This window comes from Pelodiscus sinensis, chromosome 3, assembly GCF_049634645.1.
Source record: "Pelodiscus sinensis isolate JC-2024 chromosome 3, ASM4963464v1, whole genome shotgun sequence".
NCBI lineage: Eukaryota > Metazoa > Chordata > Testudines > Trionychidae > Pelodiscus > Pelodiscus sinensis.
In genome coordinates, this window is record NC_134713.1 from 24,756,460 (window position 1) to 24,776,055 (window position 19,596).

General features: G+C 43.1%; 1 long non-coding RNA gene across 1 annotated transcript in view; it reads right to left on the reverse strand.

The window, feature by feature from the left end:
- LOC102460407 (uncharacterized) overlaps nucleotides 1-19,596 on the reverse strand; it is a 65,354-nt gene that overhangs the window by 9,090 nt on the left and 36,668 nt on the right. Inside the window, exons 3-6 of the long non-coding RNA XR_333083.4 lie at nucleotides 4,805-4,873; nucleotides 4,184-4,420; nucleotides 1,520-3,920; nucleotides 153-245 (exon numbers count right to left, since the gene is read on the reverse strand). This is a non-coding gene — a long non-coding RNA (uncharacterized LOC102460407). The remainder of the gene's footprint in view (nucleotides 1-152; nucleotides 246-1,519; nucleotides 3,921-4,183; nucleotides 4,421-4,804; nucleotides 4,874-19,596) is intronic.

Consider the following 19,596-nt stretch of genomic DNA (forward strand, 5'->3'; position numbering starts at 1 on the left):
GATTTTAAGGCCAGAAAGCATCATTATATAATCTAGTCTGATCACACTTCTCAGTAGTAGGTTCCCTAGCCCATAAAACAACAGTTTACCATGCACAACTGATCTGTGAAATCCTAATTCAATGCCAATTCGGTGCTGTCCCCATCACTCACATGGTCATCCACATCCGAGTCTTCGTCCTCTGCTAGTAATTGTATAAATAGCTCTGCTGCAATGTGCGATGTCCTAAGCCAGGAATGGGGAACCTTTTTTTGATCAGGAACCACATAAAAATCAATCAGGGACCATATACAAGTGAAGTAAAAACAAAACAAAAAAACCAAAAAAAAACCCTCACTATGGCCCTCAACTAAGAAGGAGCAAGATTCTTCCCACATCTCCCTCACGCACCAGAGACTAGAGGGGTCCAGCCTAGTAGATTTTGTGTGCAGTGGGGGCCCACCCATGTCCTAAGCACATCAAACACAACATGGGAGAGAATTCTGAGATCCAGATGCTGGAGTTTACAGCAGGGACTGTCATTCAAGTTGCATGCAAGTCAGCTGGAAGCCCGGGGATGGCTGGGGAAGCAAAGAAGTGGCTGATGGGATGTTTATTAGCTTCCCAAAATGCATAGCATTACATTACATGTGCCAACAATGCTTAGCAACTGAGGGTGACTCCAGGCACTGTGGGATGCTTACTCAGATAACTTTGCTCTTTCTGTTAACAGGGGTGCTAACAACGTGGCCACGAAATGTTGACAATGGGAGTCAGAAAAACAGGTTTAACCAATTTTCAGTTTTGGCAACTTTTGCATGTCCACACTTTCATCCCCAAAACTTTCGAGTGTAGACTAAGCCTTAGAAACTTCCTGTCATGCAGGGGGAAAGCAGCCATGAGCACATTTTTAAGGAAAGCCGTGTGTGCGCCCCTCATCAGCCAGGTTACTCTCCTGACTGGTGCCTGGGACAGATAGGCCATATCCTCACCTCCATCATTGCCAACACCTTTTGGAATGTTTTGCATTGCAGGCAGCAAAGACTGCAGCTGCAACTATCCACCCCAGTGACAGTCATAAGATACAGGAAGGCTCCTTGTGCCCTCCCTCCCCTTTCATATCTGAGCTATACTTAGTCCTTTACAGATGTAAATTATCCTTCTGGTCTAGCTTTGTCAGCTGCGACCATCTTCCTATTGAGTATTCTGCACCCACTGCACTTCAGTAGCCCAGAGTCAGACTAGGCATACCAATCTTAAAATATAGCTATCTTTATTAGATACACGACAAGATGGCTCCTGCATACTGAGCATGCACACCCTGAGCATGCCTACATCATCTGAGAGCTCCCTTAACTTGGGGCCCTCTGATTATTATGCATTACTCATTTTAAATGACCCAGTACCACAATTTACAACATAAATGCCATCTAAAATAAACCAATATAAAATTTGTCATATTATAATACCATAAGCTATCATCAACTGGGGTTAGGTTATTGCACCTGCCATCTTCACCTGTCCAAGGCAACCAGCTTACCAATGTCATTGCTTCCTCAGCTTCTCTTTCCATCCACCATCTCCTCCTTTGCTTTGCCCACAGGTCCCCTTCATTCAGCCTCTGCGCATATCCAAATAAATGAAGTCAGACTTCCCGGATTTTGTCATCCACATCATGGACTTTGATATCCATACTTTATGCTTTTATTATTAAATCCATCTCACCATGTCACTCCTTATGGCACAAGGACATCTTACCTCAAACATCTTTAGGGACTGAACCTGTTGTCTGTATCACCCATGGTTCTTCACTACACAGTATGAAGGTAAACAGATGAGTTTTCAGTTTCAGTGGCATAGGCTTGTCATAAACAATCCATATAATATTATTCCACACTCACTCAGCTCCCTCCTCTCTGCACTGTCCTTCATGACCCAGTTCCCAGGGAGCTGAATACGCCATGGCTATGTCTACATTGGGAAGATTTTGCGCAAATATTTTTAACGCAAGAGTTTTTGCGTTAAAGTATTTGCTCAAGAGAGTGTCTACACTGGCATGTGCTTTTGCGCAAGAGATGTGCTTTTGTGCAAGAGCATCCGTGCCAGTGTAGACACTCTCTTGCGCAAGAAAGCTCCGATGGCCAGTTTAGCCATAGGGCTTTCTTGCGCAAGAAATTCATGTTGCTTGTCTACACTGGACTCTTGCGCAAGAACAGTTGCGCAAGAAGGCTTATTCCTGAGCGGGAGCATCATAGTTCTTGCACAAGAAGCACTGATTTCATACATTAGAACTTCAGTGTTCTTGCACAAGAACTCCCTGCCAGTGTAGACAGGCAGCATATTTTGCACAAAAGCGGGCGCAAAGCCTTTGGCTTTGTTTTGTGCAAAGCCTATGGGTATGTCTACACTACAGAGTTAATTTGAAATAACAGATGTTATTTCGAATTAACTGTAATAGCTGTCTACACATACAAACCGCTATTTCAAAATAAATTCGAAATAGAGGACCCCTTATTTCGAACTAGGTAAACCTTATTCTACAAGGAATAACACCTAATTCGAAATAGCAAATTCGAAATAAGCGATGTGTAGACACTTATTTCGAATTAGGGAGCCTCCAGCCCTTCCCAGTTGCCCCTGGTGGCCACTCTGGGCCAAAACAGGAAAACTTCTCTGCTCCCCCCCCAGCCCCGGAGCCCTTTAAAGGGGCAGACTCTGGCCACAGTGCCTGTGCCAGTTTCTAGCCTGCCAGCACATAGCCAGCAGACCATGCACCTGGCACACCATGAGCCAGCCACCCGCTGCCACCCAGCTCTCCACTGCTCCCCAGGACCAGGCTGGTGGCTCCTAGGAGCCTGCCAGGGACCTCAAAAGACTGCCAGGTCAAGTACGGAGATCGTGGGCCTCATTGAGATTTGGGAAGAAGCCTCCAATGCCCACGATCTCCACACTAGGTGCAGGAATGAGGCCATCTACAGCTGCACGGCTACCAGCCTGGCCACTAGAGGCCACAAGCGCAGCCAGGAGCAGGTATGCAGCAAAATCAAGGAGCTGTGGCAGTCTTATTCCAGGGCCTCCCAACCAGGGGCTGACCCAGAGGCCTGTCCCTACTATGAGGCCCTGGACAATATCCTGAGGGGTCAGAAGGTCCGTACCCCCCGGTCATCATCAACCCCGGGGCAGAGGGCCCTGCCCTTGACACAGGGAAAGAGCAGGAGGAGGACAACGGCAGCCAGGAACCTACAGGAAGCCTGCCCTACACCCAGGAACCCCGAGCCATCCCAGAGAGCCCGTCAGCAGCCTCATCCGAGGCCAGGGAGGCCTCCACATATGAATGACATCACGGTCCCCTTATGCGGGGCGGTGTGGGAGGGGGAGCCCAGGGACCTTACCCCGGGGAGAGACACTGCACACTGCCCTCCCTCCAGACACAGAGGCAGGGCACATCTCCCCTCCCCCACTCGACCACGATGCAGGCCCTGCTGGGCCTGGCATTGAAGGCCTGCTGGGAGGGGCAGAGGTGTCCAGTGTAGGGCTTCATGAGCTAGGGCTGTAGGGGGTAGGCCACATCGCCCAGCAGGCACACTGGCATGTGCATGTTCCCGACCCTGATGTGGCAGTCGGGGAAGAAAGTCCCGGCGTGCAGCCTCTGGCACACGGAGGAGTTGCGGTACACCCGCATGTCATGTGCCTTGCCGGACCAGCCCATATTGATGTCTGTGAATTGGCCCCGGTGGTCAGACACGGCCTGCAGGATCACAGAGAAGTATTCCTTCCTGTTTATGTAGAGGGAGTCCTGGTGGTCCAGGGCATGGATGGGAATGTGCGTCCTGTCGATTACACCCCCGCAGTTGGGAAAGCCGAGGGCGCCAAACCCCTGGATGTCCACATCCAGGTGAGGCGGACAATTCTGCGGAGCAGCACTCGATGGCTTTGACCACCTGTAGAGAGGCACACAAAACCGAGGGTCACTGAGATGCCCCTTTGGCTGTGAGTGTTCTTTCCCTGCCACTGCCCTGTGCCCCACTCCCATGAGCAACCCCCGCTGCAATCCTGGCCACCGTGGGTAGTCTGTAGCACAGCCGGGATGGACCGACCCCTCCCAGAGAGGGCACTTACACCATCTCCCCACCATTTTCCCTGGGGCAGCGCACGTCCTCCTTGCAGCCCCCCGTCCTGGCCCCGTGGCCGGTGAGTGCCATACCTGCATGAGCATCTCTCCGACGGTGGATCTCCCCATGCCGAACTGGTTCCCGACAGATTGGTAGCTATCCGGCGTGGAGAGCTTCCAGAGGGCAATGGCCACCCGCTTGTGGAGGGGAATGGCAGGCCTCATGCATGTGTCCTGTTGCTGCAGAGTAGGGGCGAGCCACTTGCAGAGCTCCAGGAAGGTGTCATTCTTCATCCTGAAGTTCTGGGTCCACTGTTGGTCTCCCCAGCGCTGCAGAACAATGTGGTCCCACCAGTCGCTGCTGCTGTCCAGACGCAGCAGGGCATGCTGGCATCTAGGCGCCACTACTCCAGGGCCCCCGGGGCAGGGAGGCAGGGGGAGGGCCAGGCAGCCTCCAGCAATTGCTGCCAGGCTTGCAACAAAGCATTCAACATGAGCACCAGAGTGCCCAGGGGTGGCTTTGGCTCCATGGTGCTGAGTGCTGCGGTGTCCCAAAGGAGTGCGACCAAAGCAGCCGGAGAGGAAAACGCTTTGCTGTCCCTTGGTGAGGTAGGCAAGCAAGCGGGAAAGCTGAGAACCAGCTGTCCAGGGGGGTCCCTTTAAGCACGAGCCTCAGATAGCCTCAGATAGCAGCCACACAACGCTACTACTGACCTGATGCCCTGCTGGAATCGGTTTCAGCTACGCATAAATGTGATCCAGCCTCCAATCAGTGTGGATGCCCTATTTCAAAATAGAAAAACGCTATTTTGAATTAGATTTTGGGTCTAGATGCATTATTTCGATATAGCTTATTTCGAATTAAGTAATTCAAAATAAGTTACTTCGAAATAGCGCTGTAGTGTAGACATAGAATCATAGAATCATAGGACTGGAAGGGACCTCGAGAGGTCATCGAGTCCAGCCCCCCGCCCTCAAGGCAGGACCAAGCTCCGTCTACACCATCCCTGACAGATGTCTATCTAACCTGTTCTTAAATATCTCCAGAGGGAGATTCCACCACCTCCCTTGGCAATTTATTCCAATATTTGACCACCCTGACAGTTAGGAATTTTTTCCTAATGTCCAATCTAAACCTCCCCTGCTGCACTTTAAGCCCATTACTCCTTGTCCTGTCCTCAGAAACCAAGAGGAACAAATTTTCTCCTTCCTCCTTGTGACACCCTTTTAGATATTTGAAAACCGCTATCATGTCCCCCCTTAATCTTCTTTTTTCCAAACAAAACAAGCCCAGTTCATGAAGCCTGGCTTCATAGGTCATGTTCTCTTTCCAATTTCTCCACATCTTTCTTGAAATGTGGCGCCCAGAACTGGACACAGTACTCCAGCTGAGGCCTAACTAGTGCAGAGTAGAGCGGCAGAATGACTTCACGAGTTTTGCTTACAACACACCTGTTGATACAACCTAGAATCATATTTGCTTTTTTTGCCACAGCATCACACTGTTGACTCATATTCAATTTGTGGTCCACTATGACCCCTAGATCCCTTTCCGCCATGCTCCTTCCTAGATAGTCGCTTCCCATCTTGTATGTATGGAACTGATTGTTCCTTCCTAAGTGGAGCACTTTGCCTTTCTCTTTATTAAACTTCATCCTGTTTACCTCTGACCATTTCTCTAACTTGCTAAGGTCATTTTGAATTATGTCCCTATCCTCCAAAGAAGTTGCAACCCCACCCAGTTTGGTATCATCTGCAAACTTAATAAGCGTACTCTCTATCCCAATATCTACATCATTGATGAAGATCTTGAACAGTACGGGTCCCAAAACAGACCCTTGCGGAACTCCACTTGTTATCCCTTTCCAGCAGGATTTAGAACCATTAACAACAACTCTCTGACTACGGTTATCCAGCCAATTATGCACCCACCTTATCATGGCCCTATCTAAGTTATATTTGCCTAGTTTATCAATAAGAATATCATGCGAGACCGTATCAAATGCCTTACTAAAGTCTAGGTATATGACATCCACCGCTTCTCCCTTATCCACAAGGCTCATTATCCTATCAAAGAAAGCTATCAGATTAGTTTGGCATGACTTGTTCTTCACAAACCCATGCTGGCTATTCCCTATCACTTTATTACCTTCCAAGTGTTTGCATATGATTTCCTTAATTACCTGCTCCATTATCTTCCCTGGGACAGACGTTAAACTGACCGGTCTGTAGTTTCCTGGGTTTTTCTTATTCCCCTTTTTATAGATGGGCACAATATTTGCCCTTTTCCAGTCTTCTGGAATCTCCCCTGTCTGCCATGATTTTTCAAAGATCATAGCTAAAGGCTCAGATACCTCCTCTATCAGCTCCTTGAGTATCCTGGGATGCATTTCATCAGGACCTGGTGACCTGCTGACATCTAACTTTCCTAAGTGATTTTTAACTTGTTCTTTGTGTATCCTATCTTCTAAACTTACCCTCTCTCTGCTTGTATTCACTACGTTAGGCACACCTCCAGACTTCTCGGTGAAGACCGAAACAAAGAAGTCATTGAGCATCTCTGCCATTTCCAAGTTTCCTGTTACTGCTTCTCCCTCCTCACTAAGCAGTGGGCCTACCCTGTCCTTGGTCTTCCTCTTGCTTTTAATGTATTAACATACATTAAAATACATACCCTAATTTACTCTTATGCCACTAATCTCTATGCTCAGCTTCTCTGTGGAACCTCTAGTAATCACATGATTTTAGTCTGTCGTGTTTATTTTCACCCCATGCAAGTTTAACTGGTCATACTATTGGTTTACTATGTCTTCTAAATCCTCTTTTAAGGATTCCCTTATTGCTATGTTACCTGCATATCATATCTTCTCTCCTTCCCCCATTGGGATCTTTCTGTTGACACAGTTCATCAATAATAATAAACAGCAGCAGATTTAGGGCCAACCCTTGGTATAGTATACCTTTTACTTCAAAAGGACTTCTCATTCTGAAATGGGTTTGGATCATTGTTTAGGTGATCTCTATAAGGCATTCACCATTGTTATAAATCCTCAGATACTCCATATTTTCTCAACACTGATTTGAACATTCTTATATCCCTTTTATTGCATGCCTTTTCTAGGTCTATAAAAGCCACAACGCTATGTTGCTAGTATTCTAGCTGCTTCTCTATTACTTGCCTAATCACATATATGGCATCTGTGGTTCACTGTCCTTTTCTAAAGCTGAATGAGTCTTGTTTGAGGAGGGGTTCCCCTACCATAATGTGTACACATATATATTCCATTACCATTTCTTCCAATAAATATAGAGAGTCAATGCACCTCCCACTGAAACATCTCTGAAGTTAAATGACAGTATTGAGATTTTTTTTTTACTTGAATGAGCAAAGGGTATACTCAATCTCAAATTAAAGGACATGACAAGGAGGTAATCTTTCCTCCTACCTCTCATCTTAACTCAATTGATAGCTCTAGCATGTGTCCTGTCTTATGGTGTCCTGGACACTCCCAAATTATTCTGGCAGACAAGGCATCTTGCAGTGGAATGTAGTCCCAGCTCTGTTGGGGTATGTCTACACTATCCCCCTAGTTCAAACTGGGGGGGGTAATGTTGTCATAAGGAGTTGCAAATGAAGCCCGGGATTTGAATTTCCCGGGCTTCATTTGCATAAAGCCGGCCGGTGCCATTTTTAAATGCCGGCTAGTTCGGACCCCGTGCCGCGCGGCTGCACGTGGCACGGACTAGCTAGTTCGGATTAGGCTTCCTAATCCGAACTAGCTGTACGCCTCGTGGAACGATTAGGAAGCCTAATCAGAACTAGCTAGTCCATGCCGCGTGCAGCCGCGTGGCACGGGGTCCGAACTAGCCGGCATTTAAAAATGGCGCCGGCTGGCTTTATGCAAATGAAGCCCGGGAAATTCAAATCCCGGGCTTCATTTGCAACTCCGTATGACAACATTACCCCCCCTAATTCGAACTAGGGGGATAGTGTAGACATACCCTTGGTTAGTAGGATCCTGAGTGAAGGTCTGATTACAGTTTTATTTACCAAATTCTAACCAGTGGTGTGTCATTTTCACAAAAATCTATAAAAGCACTTTCAATTTTTTGCAACTTCTTCAGAAGGAAGTGCCTTTTACTTGCAATAAAGGCGTCCAAGGAACAGTTTTGTTTCTGACCCAACAGGGGAATAAGAAATAAATTGATTTCTCTTCACTCGTAAAACATTTAACATATCTTGGTACTCTGTAATTTTAGGACTCCTATGATTTATATTTTTAAAACATAATTGAAACCCATTAGCAGAGCCTTGGTAACTTCCCAACAAATTGGTAAAAATGCTTTCTCCTCATGTAAAAGAAGTATTCTTAAATTAAAAGCAGTTGCTATTAGTTCTTTTCTCACCATAATATTGTTTGAATTAACTTTGTAGTGTAGACATACCCAAAGATAGATAAGGAACTTGTTAAAGGAGCTACAGATTGAATTTCACTACTCTGGCACACTCTGGCCTTGCAACATCTGTGGTCCAACATGATTTTAGTTAGTTGGATGTCCACTTATGAGGGATCTGGCCAAGTTTCCAGTGATTCCATAAAGTTTGTTTACAGCCACTGGTTCTGTGCTGTTATTTAGCTCTAATTTACCCCTAAATGTCATCTTAGAACTAAGTAAGCAGTGGAAATGTTGGTAATGGTGCTAGACAATATGGACCACCGATGGTTCAGCAAATTCTCTGGTTCGACACCAGTCAGGTCCCAAGGGTACTAGACTAGAGAGGTTCAACCAGTACTACAATTACACTGAAAGGTGAATTGTCAGGCTGGAGCAAGGTTACTAGTGGAGATCAGTTTTGGAACCAATCTTATTTAATGTTTTCATTCATGACCTTCACACAAAAAGTAACTCTGCTAATAAGATTTGTAGATGACACAAAGTTGGGAGGTATTAACAGTACAGAGGAGGACCAGAACATTATACGAGATCTGAATGACCATGAAAACTGGAGTAATTGTTATGGGATGAAATTTAATAGTACAGTACAAAGTTCAAGTTTGTGATTATAGGGACTAGCAACAATTTTTATGTTAGACCAGGAAGCAACAGAGGAAGGTAAAGACCTGTGTGTTTTGGCTGATCACAGGGGGACTATGACTCACCAGTGTGACATGGCTGTGAAAAAAAAGGCTAATGCAATCCTAGGATGCAAGGCAAGGTATTTCCAATAGAGAGAGAGAAGAATTAGTATCATTATACAAAGCACTGGCAATGCCTTCTCTGGAATACCCAGTGCTGTCCTGGTTTCCTACCTTTATGATTAATTGAAACTGAAATAGGTGTGGAGAAGAGCTATTAGGATGATTTGAAGAATGGAATCTACCTTATAAGAGGAGACTCAAAGAACATGGCCAGTTTAGCCTAATCAAACCAAAGGCTGAGAGGAGATAAGACTGCTTTCGATAACTACATCATAGGGTAAATAAAAGGAAGGGAAGTGTTTTTTAAATTAAGAGCCAATGCTGGCACAGAAATAAATGGATAAAATTTATTGGCTATTGGCTATTGCCAATTTTAGGCTTGAAATTACTTTAAGGTTTCTAATCATCAGAGGAGTGAGGTTCTTGAACAGCCTTCCAAAGGGTCTATCAGAGTCAAAAAGCATACACTGGCTTCAAGACTGAGCTTGATAAGTTTATGGAGGGAATGGCATGATGAGACTGGCTACCATGGCCTGTGTCCCATCTGTGACTGCTAATAGCAAATATCACCTATGGACGCTGACAGGTTAATAGTTGGGGAGGGCTCTGAGAATTCTTTCCCAGGTGTCTTGCTGGGGGCTCTTGCCAACATGTCAGAGTTCAACAGATCACTTTATTTAGGATTGTGAAGGAATTTTCCCCTGGGTCAGATTGGCAGAGCCTCTGATGTTTTTTCACCTTCCTTTGCAGCATGGTTCATGGGTCGCTTACAGACTTAAATTAGTCAAATATTTAATAAGGGTAAAGAGGAGCTTAACTCGCTAATTGAAAAATTGTAAATCATTATTTGAGGACTTCAATCACTCAGACAATGCTTATGAGTCTATTACGGGGGAGGGGGAGCTATGCTCCTCATTCCACGAGGAGTAATGGTAGTTCGAATTAGGATCTTTAATTCGAACTACCTACTCTGTGCCCCGGACTAAGGGGCATTTAAAAATGGCAGCACCTGGGAACATGCAAATGAAGCCCGGGATATTTAAATTCCGGGCTTCATTTGCAACTCCTCTTGCCCTCATTACCCTACCTAGCTCGAACTAACGAGCTAGTGTAGACGTACTCTGAGTGACTAGGACCTAGCATAACAACTATATACATCCGAAGAGCGCTAACAGTGACAAAGGTGGGATTCATGCTGGCAACAGAGATTTTTCAGCATCTAGGCCACAGTCATGAAGAGGAGAATGACTTATAACGTTACAGTAGCTTTCTATAATAAAAATCACCTCAAGGAAGAGGAAGTTAAACTAAGAGGTTGTAATAAAGGAGATGTGGGGGGAGAGAAAAAGAGACAAGATAGGAAGAAAAACCATTAGGCTGTTCTTATGGAAAGGGTATTAAAAGGTATGTTAGGCAGCTGTTGTGCTAGAAGCGCTGCTTTTCATGCTGGTCAGTGTGGTTTTATTGTTTCTTTGTGTTCCCCTTGTCAGTTTGTTCTAGCCACATACTGCCTCTTGTCTTGTATTTAAATTCAAGGTTTCTGGGGACTGTCTCTTTTGTTATGTGTTTGTACAGTGCCTAACTTGATGTGTCCCTCATCCCTTCAATACAAATACATTAAATTATTACATTTTGACTTTCTTGGAATACTTTTATCAGGAGCATAGAAACAACTCAGGAATATAGCATCAGGAACTAAAATAGATAGCTAAATCTCAGTGAAATGCTTTTAGATAAAAGATTATCAACAATGCAGCATGCTAATGCCACCGGTATGTTTCTCAGTATTAATATCTCCCTCACCTATTAATAAAACCTTTCAATATCAAAATCAGGGTATGTTTATTCTGCTATCTCTGAGTGTATCTGCAGCTTGTGAAGACACACACATTAGTTTTAATCTAACAGCATGCATTTTGGTATGGCTGTTCAATTGTTCAGCACCAAGATTTATCACGTCAGGCTAGTTTGTGCTGAAGCATGCATTGACACAGCTTTGCTGCCCCAGGACCCAAACTAGCTAGATCAAGCTAGCATGGGTATGTCTACATGAATTGCAGTCACAGGGCATGACTGCAGTATAGACATACCTATAAGACACACAGAGGAAAAGTGTGTGGGGGGAGGGATGTGGCTGAATGTAGCAAATCCATGTTTACTTCAAATGATCATCAGTAGAAGAATAAGAATTTATGGGTTAGTGTCTCCTGTTTTCCTTTCCAGTAATTTGCTAACCAAATCAAGGTTTCACCGTTCCCCAGAAAAACGATGACCTCCATATTATTGCCAGAGTTAATGACACCTTTTTTTCATTAACATTTGTAACACGGGCAACATAGTGTTTTGTTTGCGAACATGGTATCTTCTGCAAACAAAACCTGGCTGGGGATTCATAGCATTGCTATTACATGACCTTTTGTCTTTTTTATATTTAAAATGACCTCTTATGGATTGTTTCTTTAGAGCCTACCTAACATAAATGTGCTGCACATAATGGTGTTCTTGGTTAGAAGACTTATATGTGTAAATTCAGATTGGTAAATAACTAAAAAGCCCATATTATGTGGCCAACCAGGCAAAGATTCTAAATTGAACCAGTATTGCCCACTAAAATCTAACCCCATAAAAGACAGCTATCGAGTGAGGAAGTCAGATATTCACCCTTTACTGCCCATGTAGCTCTTGCTATGGGAGAAAGGGTTTCAAATAATTTTCCTGTTCTGCTTCTTTGTTCCACCTCTAGACCTCGCTGACAATACAACTTTGGTTTTAGTGAGGAGATTTTGTGCAACATGATTTTTTTATCCACCCCGTGCTTCAGCCCCTTGTGTACATATAAACTACCTTTTTCTTCACTTGGACTACTTCCTGAAGTGTACAACAGGTTCTGAGAGGAAGGAAAATTACACTGTCACTGAAATGAGAGAGCAATTACTGATATGAGAAAGCAGTGCAGAACTATGAGAAAATATTATATGCCTGGTCACAGAAGCGAATGGAACAGGAATCTAGGCCTGTCATCAAGTGAGTATGATTCATTTTAGTAGCATGTGGGCAGATTCTATTCCAATAAAACCTTTTTTCCTCTAACAGTCGGTAGAAAGTTAATTACAAGCAAAAGACACCTGCTGATTAGCATCCCTTGTTTATCTTAGGTTTTCTTTAGATCTTTCCTCCCTCCCCCACTATTGTTTTGGAAGATGAGGGAACTGCTGTGGTAGGGGAAAAATACAATGGGGTTCCCTGTCATCATCTTAACAGCATATTTTTATCTGTAAATTGCCTCTTTTCCAACAATTTACACTTCTCCATTGTAAAATCCATCATATGTTGCATCAGACTTAGGTCAGCAGCTCATATGACTAAATGATGATGATTCACTATACAAGATGGTGGCCCCTCCAGTAAGGAACACTTGCATGATGCCCATTAAGAGTGTACCATTTTTTTTTTAAAAAAAAAGCCCTGCTATCATTCAGAAAAAATGATATTCACAGCTAACTCTTGACATCTATTGCTTGAGTTGCAGATCTGCATGCTACTGTCCTGCAAGTTGCAATACTGCTGTGAATTCTTCCCTTACACAAAGAGAGGCTGCTCATTAGGTGACCCTGCAAAAGACACTAGGGGCCTGAGCAAAGGGTGCTACAGAATTCTAATTTCTCTCACCATGATTCTGTTAATTAATCTCACAGTTAACTGATATTTTGAATGTCCCCCACAGGTCCTCTGATTAAAGTAGCCAGAGAAGCATTTTTTTTTTCAGTTTGTAAACCCTCGAAGGCAAAGCCTGTCTCCTTATTTGTGTTTGACAGTGCCTGGCCCAATGAGGTCCCAGACATGATTTGGGCCTTTAAATGCTGCTGTCATACAGATGATAAATTATAAATAGTTTAAACATGCAGTTTGTTTTGTGGAGAAATAAGGAGCAATGAATTTAGAGTGAGTCTTGATTTTAACCTGCCTGTTGTTATTTGAAACATGTACACTCTTCATCCTACTCTGAATTACCAATTTCTCTGATGTGTTGTGCAATGAATGACAAACCTACGGGAGAAATGCTAAATGAGAATCATTGCTTGTGCTGAAAAGCTATCTATTACAGACCCAGCTAGCATCAACATGATGTAGCCTGTCTGATTAGAAGTTTGTAGAATTGAATTTGCTAATATGATTGCTTGTACATTTGAAGGAGAATGAAATGGGTCAAAATTCAAGAACTGCAACCAGAGTATGTGTAGGCAAAAACAACCCAGGAAAATAAGATGTAGAATAGAACAATAGAATCATAAGGTTAGAAGGGGCCACAAGGACCATCTAGTTTCATCACCTGCCAAAATTTGGAGAATTTGTTGTGTCTAAACCATCCAAGACAGATGGCTGTCCATCCTCCAGTGAAGGAACTTTTTCAACCTCCTGAGGCAGTCTGTTTCATTGTCCTATTGCTCTTACAGTTAAGTTTTTCCTGATATTTAATCTAAATCTGTAATGCTGTAGTATAAGTCCATTGTTTGTCCCACCCTCTATGACCAAAAAGAACTTTTCTCCATTTTTATGGCAGCCTTTTTTTCTCCATTTTTATGGCAGTTTTTGCCTACACATACTTTCAAGTATTTGAAGACTGCTATCGTATTATGCCTTAAACTCCTTTTTTCCCAAATCAAACAAAGTTCAGAGATGAGTCTGGCTATAGTGGCCATCAGATGAAACTGTTCCCATTGAAATCATAGGCATGTCACTCATTGACATTAATAAGAACAAGATCATGAATTGTCCAGGGGACTGCAGTCTGTTCAAAAATTCACATTGCTAGTGAGTGCTTCTGAACTGTGAGATTCAAAGTAAGCATGATTAGGTGCTGAGAAGCAGCTGAGTACCTGGAACTCATCAGTGTACTTTTACAGCTCAACTTGCCCATGCAGAAAAAGGCACATTTCCATTTTAAAATAGTTAAATGAAGTCTTTGACAAGTGAACTACAAGGCAATTTTAGAGTGAAGGATGTTAATATGTAGTGTTACCACTAGGCAAAGATTGAATGATTATTTTGAAGACATATCCTACTACAAAAGTTTCAGATTCTCCAGGAATTTTCTTTGGGAAACATATAGTTCAATCTTGCAATGCATCCCATTTTGTATACACTCCTCCCTCCCAATACAGAGTCAAATTTCTACTGTCATTTACACCTATGTAGCTCTTAATTTCAACAAAGTTACATAAATGTAAAGCAAGGAGAATATCTGGCCTAATAGACCAAGATTTTAAATAGAAGTTGCTAGTGATTTTCATTGTTTCTATTCTGACTTTTGTTTTTCAGAGTGAATGCTTAGCATTTTCTGAAAATCAGCCCCTTTCTCCAGTCTTCCCCACTCATGTGACTCAGTTTGGTGTGGTTGGCATAACCGCCTCAACTCTCAGGTTATCTATTTATTCATTATGGTCTGGCTTTTAAACATCCCATTCTAATTGCTGTTCACTTGAAAGTTATTTTTCTATTCTTGGGCACTGGTAAAAGAGTCTCAGCATGCTCCAAATCTCATTGCCCAACAAACCTTTCTTTTGCTACTCTTTGAACTTCTCATGATTCACTAGTTGCTAAGTGCCTGTTACACAAAACACTAGTTACCTCCCTCTTAGGGCTGTTGCAAGCATTAATTAGCTAAGGCAGGAGAGTTGTAGGTACATATACTTTAGGATAATATTGAACTCATTTCAATGGCACTTGGCTTTGTATTTACTCAGTGAGTTTATTCACTTGCATTAAAAACCATATCTGATTGGTTATTTTTTCCTGTCTTGTCAAAATCCTGCTCCAATTAAAGTCGTTAGCAAAACTCCTATTGAGATCAGGTCCATTAACCATTTGGAGAGGAAATTGTTCTCCTGTTTAGGGAAGCTATAGTCAAATTATTCCTGGTCCTCCTGACGTCTATCCTTTCCTCGTCAAACCCACTTCCTTGGTCATCGTTCCCTTGGTCTCCTTTCCCAAGAAGGTTGGGATTATTTTTCTCCTCATAAGAGTTTTACTCTTCTGGCCTTATTTCTACCTTCTCTAGGTCCCTTTATATTATTTTTTTCTGGACACTTCTGGTGCTACCCTTTTCAGTTTTAAGTTACTAAAGTTCTTATTTCTTTGCAATTTTTCCTAGCAACAAGCAAAAATCAGCAGGACCTTAGACATCAACATATAAAAGGCTTGCCTCCTAGAAATGCAGCTGCTTAGCTTCCTTGGAACCAGGCTGTTGGGAACTTCCCTGCCAGCTAGTGTCCCTGCAACTGCTGCAAAGTTCTGCAGTTCCACAGTGAGGATGGTGAGGGAAGTGACTATGTTGCTCACAGGGTGGATTATTCAAACCCCTGAGTGATGTGAGTTATACTGACGTAAGTGGCAATGTGTACAAAGCATAAGCAAATACTGCCTCAGGAATAGACAGCAACCATCTCCTCAGTATGAACTCCTTCCCCCTCCCTCTTCTTCTACATATCCAGATCCCAGTGCGGAGGATTTTGTGGGGTCTGGATAAGGAGAAAAACTATGCACCTTTATTTTGTGCCTTTCCCATAGAGGGAATAATCTGATATTCACTTGACTTTGTTCAGATCCTGCCTCCAATAGATCACTGAGATAGGAGAAATGAAGCTTTATGGTATGGCAAAACACTGTGAGCTTGATCAGGCAGCAGTGATGTGTGGCTGATATGTTGTAAGACATTTTAAATACTGGATAGGGTTACTTATATAGCAGCATAGAGCCGAGCAAGAGGGGTTTCTTTTAGGACTTCTGCTAACATTAGATCTTAAAGTTACTCAGATTCTGATCCCCGTATGTGGATTCCAGTCAGCAGGCAACTGAGGATCATGAATCAAAACTGGATTAAGTCAGCAGAGTCAGCCCTGGTGTGCGTGTTATTTAAAATTTGACCGGCCTCTCACAAACTATGTAAAGAGTGAACTTATTCTGGATTTCTGAGACAGAGTGCACTCACTCCCGCTGTCCGTCATGGAAAGTGCACCCACTCCCTGTAGTACCTCTTAGAACATAAGAACATAAGAATGGCCGTGCTGGTTCAGACCAAAGGTCCATCTAGCCCAGTATCCTGTCTGCCAACAGTGGCCAGCACCAGGTGCCTCAGAGAGGGTGGACTGAAGACAATGATCAAACGATTTGTCTCGTGCCATCCTTCTCCAGCCTCTGACAAACAGAGGCCAAGGACACCATTTTATCCCCTGGCTAATAGCCTTTTATGGACCTAACCTTCATGAAATTATCTAGCTTCTCTTTAAACTCTATTATAGTCCAAGCCTTCACAGCCTCTTCTGGAAAGGAGTTCCACAGGTTGACTACACGCTGTGTGAAGAAGAACTTTCTTTTATTCGTTTTAAACCTGCTACCCATTAATTTCATTTGGTGTCCTCTAGTTCTTCTATTTAGGGAACTAATAAATAACTTTTCTTTATCGGCCCTCTCCACACCACTCATGATTTTATAGACCTCTATCATATCCCCCCTCAGTCTCCTCTTTTCTAAACTGAAAAATCCCAGTCGCTTTAACCTCTCCTCATATGGGACCCGTTCCAAACCCCTAATCATTTCAGTTGCCCTTTTCTGAACCCTTTCCAAGGCCAAAATATTTTTTTTGAGGTGAGGAGACCACATCTGTACACAGTATTCAAGATGTGGGCGTACCATAGTTTTATACAGGGGCAGTAAGATATTCTGGGTTTTATTTTCTATCCCTTTCTTAATAATTCCTAGCATCCTATTTGCCTTTTTGACCGCCGCTGCACACTGTGTGGAAGTTTTCAGAGAACTGTCCACGATAACTCCAAGATCTCTTTCCTGATTTGTCGTAGCCAAATTAGCCCTCCATCATACTGTACGTATAGTTGGGGTTATTTTCCCCAATGTGCATTACTTTACACTTATCCACATTAAATTTCATTTGCCATTTTGTTGCCCAAGCACTCAGTTTGGTGAGATCTTCTTGGAGTCCCTCACAGTCTGCTTCTGTCTTGACTATCCTAAACAGTTTGGTATCATCTGCAAACTTTACTACCTCACTGCTTACCCCTTTCTCCAGATCATTTATGAATAAGTTGAACAGGATTGGTCCTAGGACTGACCCTTAAGGGACACCACTAGTTACCCCTCTCCATTCTGAAAATTTACCATTTATTCCTACCCTTTGTTTCCTGTCTTTTAACCAGTTCTCAAGCCAAGAAAGGACCTTCCCTCTTATCCCATGGCCATGTAATTTACACAAGAGCCTTTGGTGAGGGACCTTGTCAAAGGCTTTCTGAAAATCTAAGTATACTATATCTACTGGATACCCCTTGTCCGCATGTTTGTTAACCCCTTCAAAGAACTCTAATAGATTAGTAAGACAGGATTTCCCTTTACAGAAAGCATGTTAACTTTTGTCCAACAAATTATGTTCTTCTACATGCTTCACAATTTTATTCTTTACTATTGTTTCGACTTTCTTCCATGATTGACACCACCTGCAGACCAGACTTAGTCCTAGTACCCTAGTGTCCACTTCATGACTCGGCCCTCTGACCATGTTAGCCTTCCAGAGGTAATAGTCCAGCCACTTCTCAGGGTTGGGCAGGGGAGATGGGAGAGGAAGACTCAGGTCTCAGTTCAGGGACACTACAGATAGCAGCATGGGGAAAACTTTATAGTTGCAGCAAGAGAATGCTATGTCTCCTAGGATCACTTCCCACAGTCCAAGCACCTTCTTTGCCCTTGCCTCAGGGTATGCAACTATCCAGTCCCAGCACCCAGCCAGGTACATACTCTTGTTACACTGCTCCCTACCAAAAATTGCTCTGTCCAAGGCACCGCAGGTCTCAGTCTGTTGGAGACACAGGTCTCACTTCTTGAGCTCCCAGCAGCAATGAGCTGTGTCTCACTCTGCAGCTCCTTTTATGAGAGTCCACTGGGCCCTGATTGACTGCTCCTTACAGCCCTTCCCTGATTGGCTGCAGCCCACACAAACACTCTAGGTTACTTGGAGGACTCACCTCCACTGCTCCACTCTGAAATAGGGCAGGGTTAATCCCGTCGACACCTGTGTGGTGACACCCATCAAAGTTTCCTTAAATCTCTTTATTGTAAATCATGATTCGTTAAAATAATCTTCACTGTATTTTATTAACATACAATAACTTAATTATGTGTATGTATCTGAATGCTCAAACTTTCCAGAAAAAAATTCCTTTATGAAATATTAAGAGCCTTTTGGTATCATTAATATTCTGTTAATGTAAAGTATTTGTACATATTGCCCCCAAGAGCCTGGAATAACAAATAGGAAAAATGAATGTGACATACCACACAAAAAATTACAGTAAGCAGAGTAATGCATCACATGCATTACATTTGTTTTCATAGTAAATACATTACTAAACCTTTGGGCTAGTCTGCTCAAAGCTCATGTGACATTTTCTAGGTGGAGGGCAAAAAGAACCAATGCAACTATTGTGATACCAAAGTTAAGCACCATCACAATTTGAAAATGCAGTTATTATTTCTACAAAAAAGATCAAGTTTATATTAACTGCAACAGTTTGCACAGTGTTTGATTTTGAATACCCGAATGAACACCAAATCCCAAATGTTCCTCTGCTTTTCACTCAATATCTAATAACAGCTCTAGACAGCAGTTAGAGATTTTTTTTCCACTTTGTCTCAATCTGAAATTCTAAAGTGATGTGTAATCATCTGAACTGAAATTTAGCCAGAGTTCATCACCTCTACTCCAGTTTTAAAAAAACGTTTTTTATTGTTATAAAAACAAGAGGAAACACAGGTGAATTCCAAGCTTATCAAGGATCCATGAATGGTAAGAGAAAGCTGTTACTATAAATAGTCATACCAATTCTGTGGCTTCTAATCCACTAGTTGCTCAATAGGGGGAGGTGGGAAGAGTTTCTGATGACACAAGGCTCAGCAAAGCTCCAGTGTATGGGACATACTATTCAATACATTGGCTTCTAATGGAGATAATGCACCACCTGATACGTTTGAAGGATTTCATCATTTAAAAAGCAGCAGAAGAAATATAGTGACATTAGGCAGCTCACAACTACAGTCTTTAAATATCAGCACCCCAAGAGACATGAGTTAATTGTAGCAAACATACTGGGTCTCACTGGTGACACACTCCTTGAGAACGTCAGTTTTTATCTTTCCTAAGTCCCCAACATTGAGATTGCTAATGGACTCCTGGGAATGACTGTGAAAACAATTGTTATCCTCTTTAGGAGAGCAGAAAGAAAGGGCAAGACCTACACTTAT